Below are 9,619 nucleotides of genomic sequence, written 5' to 3'. Positions count from 1 at the left end.
GGTCCAGATTGGGTCCATTCAGCCAGTCACTGAGGGACAGATTGTGTCTACTCAGCCAGTCACTGAGGCCCAGATTGGCTCTAGTTAGCCAGTCACTGAGGGCCAGATTGGGTCCAGTTAGCCAGTCACTGAGGGCCAGATTGGGTCCAGTTAGCCAGTCACTGAGGGCCAGATTGGTCCAGTTAGCCAGTCACTGAGGGACAGATTGTGTCTACTCAGCCAGTCACTGAGGGCCAGATTGGGTCCAGTTAGCCAGTCACTGAGGGCCAGATTGGGTCCAGCTAGCCAGTCACTGAGGGCCAGATTGGGTCCAGCTAGCCAGTCACTGAGGGCCAGATTGGGTCCAGTTAGCCAGTCACTGAGGGCCAGATTGGGTCCAGTTAGCCAGTCACTGAGGGCCAGATTGGGTCCACTTGACTTTGGTGGGTAATGAGGTTGTCCTAATTTTCTCTCTTTTTGTTTCTTTCACTCACTTTATTTCTCTCCCTTCAACCTCTTTCCTTCTCTCTCTCTCTCTCACTCTATTTCTTTCTCTCTCCCTCGCCCTCTTTCGCTCACACTTTCTTTCTTTACCTCTTTCCCCCTCTTTCTTTCTCATTTCTCTCTCTCCCTCTTTTTGTCTTCTCTCGCTCTGGTATTTATGTGTTGGCAGTCGCCATGGAGACAAGACACACAAACATTGCAGCAGAGCAGAGACAGGAAGTGCTGTGGAACCACAATGACGTCACTGCGGCTCGGTGCTCGCTCTCCACTCACCGCTCCCCGGCCAGTACGCATGCTATTATCGTTAATGCTACTGAGACCGCACAGTTTTTGCCTCATTATTATTAGCATCACTTTTCAGCTGTGTCTGTCTTACTCTCTTTCATTTTCACCACGTTAGCTACATTTGTGTGAGGAAAACAGACTTGTAGACTGGCTCCTGACGGTACCCCCCTGTCCACTCCGTTTGTGGTGTCTGGGAGTTGAGTGTTGGTGGACGTGTTGAAAAGTCTCAAGGAGTTTTAATATTGAAATAAAATGGGGTCCACAGTTGCCTTGTGGTATTTGGCAGTCTAATATCTGTCTTGTGTTGTTAACTTGTTAGCAGAAGCATGTGTCCCTGATGAAAAGTGGGGTGTGTGTGTCCCTTATTGCACAGTGTTACATCAGACTGGTGGTCCTTCTGTACTGTAAGCACATCATTCATTTTCTTTCTCTTTTAGCGGAGGCCTAGCCTAAATATACCCTGGAAAACCCCTTGAGAAGAGACCGCCCTCTACCCCTTCACTGGCTAAATATATCCTGCCATAACCACCTTTCTCTCCTTCATCCCCTCTTTTCTCTCCCTCATCTCCCCTTTTCTCTCCCTCATCCCTCTTTTCTCTCCCTTATCCCCCCTTTTCTCTCCCTCATCCCCCTTTTCTCTTCCTTATCCCCCCTTTTCTCTCCCTCATCACCCTTTTCTCCCCCTCACCCCCCTTTTTTCTCTCCCTCTCTCAATCTTTCTGCCCCCTCTCCTTTCATCTCTTCCCCTCCATCCTCCTTCCCCCTCTCCTCTCTGACCCTCTCCCCTCTCCTCTCTCCTCCCCCCCTCCTCTCTCTGCCTCCCCCTCTCCCCTCTCCGCCTTCTCCCTCTCCTCTCTCTGCCTCCCCCCTCTCCCCTCTCTCTGTCCTTCCTCCATCTTTCTCCTTCCCTTTTTTAAAAATATTTCTCTTTCTTTCTCTATCCTGCTCCCCCTCTCCTCTCTCATTTATCCCTCACCCTTTCTCTGTCTCCTTCTCTACTTAGTTAGTTAATATCTGTAATTAAATGATATTGACTCCTGTCCCTCTGATAAGGGCTTCTCCACCCAGTCCCGAGACACACACACACACTGCATGTTATGAACACTGCACAGACTAATCTCAGCTCACTAATAGAGACACTGTGGTGTGGATGTTCCAGAGATGAGGTCATGTTGGGAATGATTAGAGAAGCTATTCTCTGTCTAGTCTAGTTATTCTATTTCTATGTTGACTACTCCAGCAGAGCTTAACAACACACTGGGAGGGGAGGGTGATGATGATGATGATGATGATGATGATGATGATGATGATGATGATGATGATGATGATGATGACAACTTTAATGATGATAGTGATGGTGATGATATGGTCATTTAGCTGAAGACTTTATATAAAGTTTGTATGTATTTTTCAAACAACACGTATTTTGTTATTTGTGGAAACCATATCCATGACCCTATGAGAATCAAACCCACAACTGTAGTGTTGCAGGCCGTGGTGAAACGGCAGTGACGCTGATGAAAAGGAAGGAAATGAAATGTGTTGTATTGAATGTATTGCAGTGGTATCCTAGTGAACTGACGGAGTTAATTGTAAAACTGTGTGGGCGTGAGTAAACTGTTGAGGTAAGGGGGGAAGTCTGTGTTCTGTTCCTCCATTCAACTGTCTGAGGTCATCTGTAATGACACAAGCCCAGTGACTTCCTCTTGTTCATTAATCAAATAGCTCTTGCAAGGTCTCTCTATCACACACACATACGAGCGTGCCACGCGCATACGCAGGCATCTGTGCAAGTAAATAGGCACACACACGCACACGCACACACATTATCTCTCTGTGTCCCTCACACACTATTTTTTCTCTCATGATCCCACATTCTCGCTCTCTCTTTCTCCCCCTCCCTCCACCTCTCTCTGTGTTAAAATCCATGTATTATTCCTCATTGCCCACTGACCTCCCACTCCAGTCAGAAGTCTTTGCTGTAACAATGTCAGTCCTGCATGGACAACCCCATGTTAATAGAATTGTCTGCTTTACCATTTCCATGATATACAACAGATGGATGGCAGGCCACACAGAACAAACAGTTGCACACTCTGTATGACATATTTACATTTCAATTAGCCTCCTGATCTAATGGACCATATGGTAGAACATGTAATGCCATCTTGCCGATGCCATACTGACTGGGCTAGAAGACTATTTATAGGGCCAAAATAGGAGTTTTTGGTGGTCAGGTCACATGGTCAGGAAATAGTAAAGACTTATAGCCATGCATGGCCTGCTATCTCATTGGCTGTCCTGCGAAGCAGTTGTATAGCATATATTAGCATCAGTTGAGGAGTCGGGGACACTCTGAGTAAAATGTATGATGTTCAGTGTTGAGTACTTGAGTATATCACTGCTTTTATAATAGTGTAAAAACAGGAGATGTATGTCACTGGAGGGAACAGGACAGAACAGAGCAGGGCTTACAAGGGCAGTATCCAGATTTCCATACCATTCCTGTACCATATTGTGGTATACGGGGCGCCATATTACAAGGGGCGCCATTTCTTTCAAACATAAAAAAGGACTCTATTTTATTTAGATTTTTATGCTAACAAATGCTATCAAATTACTAGTGAATTCCTATAGCTGACGCTAGCTAAATGCTAACTAGCGCAAGCAGACATAAACTAAATGCATGGATAGACAACCCAGCCCATAAAGTTATACAACTATCTCAAAAGGTTACTCACACCTGATCCAGCAGGGGATTGATTGTCTCTGCTGTAAACAAGAAGCTTGATCTTGCAAGCTAGCCTCCTATAGCGAGCAAGTTAGCAAACCAAATGCATAGCTGGAGCTCTGAGCTGGAGAAAATGTATTTGGTACATCTTAGATAGTTAACTAAGATACAGTGCCTTCATAAAGTGTTCATACGCCTTGACTTAATCCATATCTTTTTTTTACAGCCTGAATTCAAAATGGATAAAACACACTTTATCAAAATGTATTGATAATGAAATACAAAATAGCTTATTTACATAACTTTTCACAACCATGAGTCAATACATGTTAGAATCCCCTTTGGCAGCGATTACAGCTGTGAGTCTTTCTGGGTAATTCTCTAAGAGCTTTGCACACCTGGATTGTATATATTATTTGCTCATTATTCTTAAAAAAATTATTCAAGCTCTGTCAAGTTTATTTGTTTAACATTGCTAGACAGCCATTTTCAAGTCTTGCCACAGATTTTCAAGACAATTTAAGTCAAAACTGTAAGTCAAAACTCAGGAACATTCAATGGCGTCTTGGTAAACAATATTTGGCCTGGTGTTTTAGATGATTGTCCTGCTGAAAGGTAAATTTGTCTCCCAGTGTCTGTTGGAAAGCAGACTTAACCAGGTTTTTCTCTAGGATTTTGCCTGTGCTTAGTTAAGTTAAGAAAATATTGACTAAATAAACTACAGTAAAAAATGAAGAATAAAAAAGTAACACAGGGGGTGCCGGTACCGAGTCAATGTGCGGGGGTACAGGTTAGTCTAGGTATTTGTACATGTAGGTAGGGGTAAAGTGACTATGCATAGATAATAAACAGCGAGTAGCAGCAGTGTAAAAACAAAAGGGGACTTAAAGTTAATTTCTTTGCCACAATTTTTGCAGTTTTACTTTAGTGTCTAATTCCAATGCATGTTTTGGAATATTTTTATTATTTACAGGCTTCCTTCGTTTCTTTTTGTATCTGCCTGCATCTTTGTAGTGACTGGGTGTACTGCTACACCATCCAAAGTGTAATTAATAACTTCACCATGCTCAAAGGAATATTCAATGTCAATTTTTGTTTTGCTTTACCCATCTACCAATAGGTGCACTTTTTCGCGAGGCATTGGAAAACCTCCCTGGTCTTTGTGGTTGTGGAATCTTTGTTTGAAATTCACTGCTCGACTGAGGGCTAACATACCGTGTGTGTGTATAATAGATGAAATGAATTAAATGGTAGTACCGTGTGACCTCCATCACAATCTCCACTCTCTCTCATAGACATGTGAAACTCTCTCTTTCCCCCTGAGATGTACTGAGCCACTCTTCCAGAGGTACAGCAGCCAAAACACACATCAACTCTGTCTCGCCGGGCCAGCTCTGCTCTCCATAGGCCCTATGTATAAACCTCAGCCTACACAAGCCCTTCAGAATAAACACAAGAGATGATGATGTTTATGTGTGTGTGTGTGTGTGTGTGTGCACCGGGCTCCTCTGCTCAAACAACACGCCGTGGGAAAAGAAACACATCCAAAAAGGACAAAGGATATCAAAATGACAGTGTCTAATGCCTCTCTTTAACTCTACCACTCTTACCACACAGCCCTTCATAGAGTAGAACGTTTAAAAGATCTATTACATAGATTATGGTGTACATCTCTGTATAGGTGTGTAGGCGTAGGACTGTCTATATGATGAAGCACTGTCTATACAGCAGGGGCATTCAACTCTTAACTATGAGGTCTGGAGCGTCTGGTTTCCTGTTCTACCTGATAATTAATTGCACACACCTGGTGTCCCAGGTCTAAATCAGTCCCTGATTAGAGGGGAACAATGAAAAGAAGGAGTGGAACTGCCTTGTAGGTCCAGAGTTGAGTTTGATGGGTCTATAGGATAAAAGCAGAAACCTGTCTTTTATATAGATGATGGTGTTCATCTCTTGGTGTGTAGGTGTAGGACTATCCCTAACTAGAATGAAACACTGCCTAAATGATGACAAAAGCAGATACCACTCTATTATATAGATTAGGATAGGTCAATATGAACAGAAAAGGCTGTAAAAAAATACATGTAATTGTTGTTTATCAGGTTGATCTTAAACTCAAAATATAATTTGCATTGAACCTTTAATTTAGTTGAAAAAATCATTATTTTATTTGAAAACATAAATGTCACAATGATTACCACCCCTTCACTTAGTACATGTAGTAGTGTGAACCCTCCCTCTGCCAAGATAACAGCTCTGAGTCGTCTATAATGTTAGACGAGGTGGGAGAATACACCCTCCCTCTGCCAAGATAACAGCTCTGAGTCGTCTCCTCTAACATTAGATGTGGGAGAACACACCCTCCCTTTGCCAAGATAACAGCTCTGAGTCGTCTCCTCTAACGTTAGATGAGGTGGGAGAACACACCCTCCCTTTGCCAAGATAACTGCTCTGAGTTGTCTATAATGTTAGACGAGGTGGGAGAACACACCCTCCCTCTGCCAAGATAACAGCTCTGAGTTGTCTATAATGTTAGACGAGGTGGGAGAACACACCCTCCCTTTGCCAGATAACAGCTCTGAGTCGTCTCCTCTAACGTTAGATGAGGTGGGAGAACACACCCTCCCTCTGCCAAGATAACAGCTCTGAGTCATCTATAATGTTAGACGAGGTGGGAGAACCCTCCCTCTGCCAAGATAACAGCTCTGAGTCGTCTCCTATAATGTTAGACGAGGTGGGAGAACACACCCTCCCTCTGCCAAGATAACAGCTCTGAGTCGTCTATAATGTTAGACGAGGTGGGAGAACACACCCTCCCTCTGCCAAGATAACAGCTCTGAGTCGTCTATAATGTTAGACGAGGTGGGAGAACACACCCTCCCTCTGCCAAGATAACAGCTCTGAGTCGTCTCCTCTAACATTAGATGTGGGAGAACACACCCTCCCTCTGCCAAGATAACAGCTCTGAGTCATCTATAATGTTAGACGAGGTGGGAGAACCCTCCCTCTGCCAAGATAACAGCTCTGAGTCGTCTCCTATAATGTTAGACGAGGTGGGAGAACACACCCTCCCTCTGCCAAGATAACAGCTCTGAGTCGTCTCCTATAATGTTAGACGAGGTGGGAGAACACACCCTCCCTCTGCCAAGATAACAGCTCTGAGTCGTCTCCGATAATGTTAGATGAGGTGGGAGAATACATAGGAAGGGATTTGAGACCATTCCTCCATACAGAAACTCCAAGAGTCCAAGAGTCCTTGGTCCTTGCTTGTGGACTCTCCTCTTCAGCTCACCCCACAGGTTTTCAATGGGGTTTAGGTCAGGGGACTGGGATGGCATTGCAAAATCTTGATTCTATGGTCAGTGAACCATTTTCATGTGGATTTGGAGGTATGTGTTGGATTGTTGTCCTGCCGGAAGATCCAGCGACGACACAGCTTTAGCCTTCTGGTAGAGGCAGACAGGTTTTGGCCTAAAATCTCCTGGTACTTGAAGAGTCCATGATGCAAGGTATCCTAACAAGGTTTCCAGGGCCTTTGTTAGTAAAACAGCCTCACAACATCACTTATCCACCACCATACTTCACAGTGGGGATTAGGTTATTTTCTACATGACCATGGATCTTTTTACACCAAACCCACCTCTGGTGTTTCTTGCCAAAAAGCTCTATTTTAGTCTCATCAGACCATAGAACCTGCTTCCAATCAAAGTTCCAATGACATTTAACAAACTCCAGGCGCTTGTGGTTTGGTGACAGCAGAGGCTTTCTTCTGACAAACCTTCCAAATTACTTGGTGGCATGAAGGTGGCGTCTAATTGTAGTTTTGGAGACTTGGTGACCCCAAGATGAAACCAACTTCTGCAATTCTCCAAATATGAACCATCCTTCTCACTGTTCGTGTTGGCAAAACACACTTGTGTCCTCTTCCAGGCAGGTTCATCACAGCTCCAGTTGTTTAACATTTCTTAATTATTGCCCTAATAGTGGAGATGGGTATTTTCAGGAGTGTAGCTATCTTTTTATAGGCATTGCCTGATTTGTGAAGGTCAGCAACCTTTTGTATAATTTCATTTGTGTGTTCTCTGGCCTTTCCCATGTTGAAGGATGACTAAGGGAGTTTAGCCTGTGTGTCACCACATATTTATTCCCCAGTGAAACAGGAAGTCATGGATGACCACTTAAGAGTTGCCATAGAATCAGATCAACTTTAAAAAGTCAAATATTATTCGGAATATACATCAATTAGATTTTGTTCATAAGAATTTCTAGGGGTGCCAGTAATTGTGACACGCATGTTTATGAATGAAGTCATTTTTTCTTGATGATTTTTTTTCTTTAAACAATTTTAACTCAATTAAAGGTTAGAAGCATATTATATTTTGAGTGTAAGATCAAGCTGACAAACAACAATGACATTTTTTCACAGCCTTTTTTGTTCATATTTACCTAGGGTGACAATAATTCAGGAGGGAACTGTATATGTGTATGCATATGGGACAATCCCTAAAGGCAGTGCTTCCCAACTCCAGTCCTCCAGTATCCCCAACAGTACACATTTTTGTTGTAGCCTCGGACAAACTCATCTGATTCAACTCGTTGAGGGCTTGATGATTAGTTGACAAGATGGATCAGGTGTGCTTGTCTGAGGCTACAAACAAATGTGCACTGTTGGGGGTACTGGAGGACTGGAGTTGGGAATCACTGCCTTAAGTCAACTGTAGGATTAGTCAGCTAAGCCAAGGTGTGCACTAACAGGGTGTGTTCATTTCCGCCCTGACTCCCTGGTAAAGTGTGCCCCTGGGAAGAGGTATGTGCCCATGCCCTCTTCCAACCTCTCCCTCTCCTCCCCTCCCTCCCTCCACATTTGTCTGCTTGTGGTTCCACTCTCTTCTCTCTACTCCCTTCTTTTGTATTTCTCTCTGCATGTCTCTCTTTTTAATCGTTCAGCGCTTCTCTCTCTTTCTTTTTCATAGTCAGACTTACTTATTCCCTCTCCTCTTCATTCATGCTCCTTTCTCCTTCTCTCTCTCTACTCTCTCTGTGTGCATGTTAGTGTAGTTGTCCTTATTTGGCTCCACAGTGAGTTGGAGTGCATGTGAGTGTGTCTGTGTGTCTGTAGTTCCTCCGTGTGTGTTTCCTCCTGACTGTGACTCATCGCTCGGCTGACTCACGCGCCGCTAACAAAAACACACAGTCACCATGGCTACGGAGACTCCCGCCTCCTCTTCCCCCTTACTCTCCCCCTCCTCTACCCGTGTGCTTCCGTGGCTCGGCTCCGGTTTCTCCTCTTGGGCACAGCTGCCCTACTGGCACTACTGGGGCCCTACTCCAACCTGGGCAGGAGAGGAGAGGAAGGGAGGGATAAATGGAGGAATGGGGGAGAGAGAAATAGAGGCAAAGAGTGAGAAAGTCAGGAGAGAGATGTTCTTGAAGAGAGAGTGAGTGTGTGAGAGCACAATAGAGGCAGAGAGAGAAAGAAAAAGACAGACAGACACATAGGGAAGGAGAGCAATCACCCATCAAAACCCAACAACAATGAGAGTTTAAACATGCCTGCATAGACAGGGACAGACTGAATAGAAGAGAGGCTAAACATGCCTGTATAGACAGAGTGAATAGAAATGATCACCTGTGGATCCTTTATCCGTTTTTACTGCTCTGATAAATTGCTGCCGGCTTTGAACTTGTCCATCCTTTGATGTTGCCTGGCTTCACATCGAGAACGTAGTCAGTCTCCACCAGTGCCTCTGGGGGGTTTAATGTGTCCTCGTGTGGCATCTCATTACCACAAAGACCAGGTATGGCACTGGATGTACCGGGCTACTCACACACACACACACACACACACACGTTGGCAGGCAAGCATGCATGCGTGTACACACACACACACACACACACACACACACACACACACACACACACCACACACACACACACACACACACACACACACACACACACACACACACACACACACACACACACACAGCCTAGTTTGCACTGTTGCCGTTGCTCCACCTAGCTAACTGAATGTGTATTGTTGTCTTTCTGAGTGTTACTGTACAGTTGTTAGTGAACAGCTGAGGTAAATGTAGATAAGCCTAACTGTATGTGGCCAGA

Source organism: Salvelinus fontinalis, unplaced genomic scaffold (genome assembly GCF_029448725.1).
Source record: "Salvelinus fontinalis isolate EN_2023a unplaced genomic scaffold, ASM2944872v1 scaffold_0420, whole genome shotgun sequence".
NCBI classification, from domain to species: Eukaryota; Metazoa; Chordata; class Actinopteri; order Salmoniformes; family Salmonidae; genus Salvelinus; species Salvelinus fontinalis.
The sequence above is the reverse complement of the archived record's forward strand: the minus strand, read 5'-3'. Positions refer to the sequence as shown.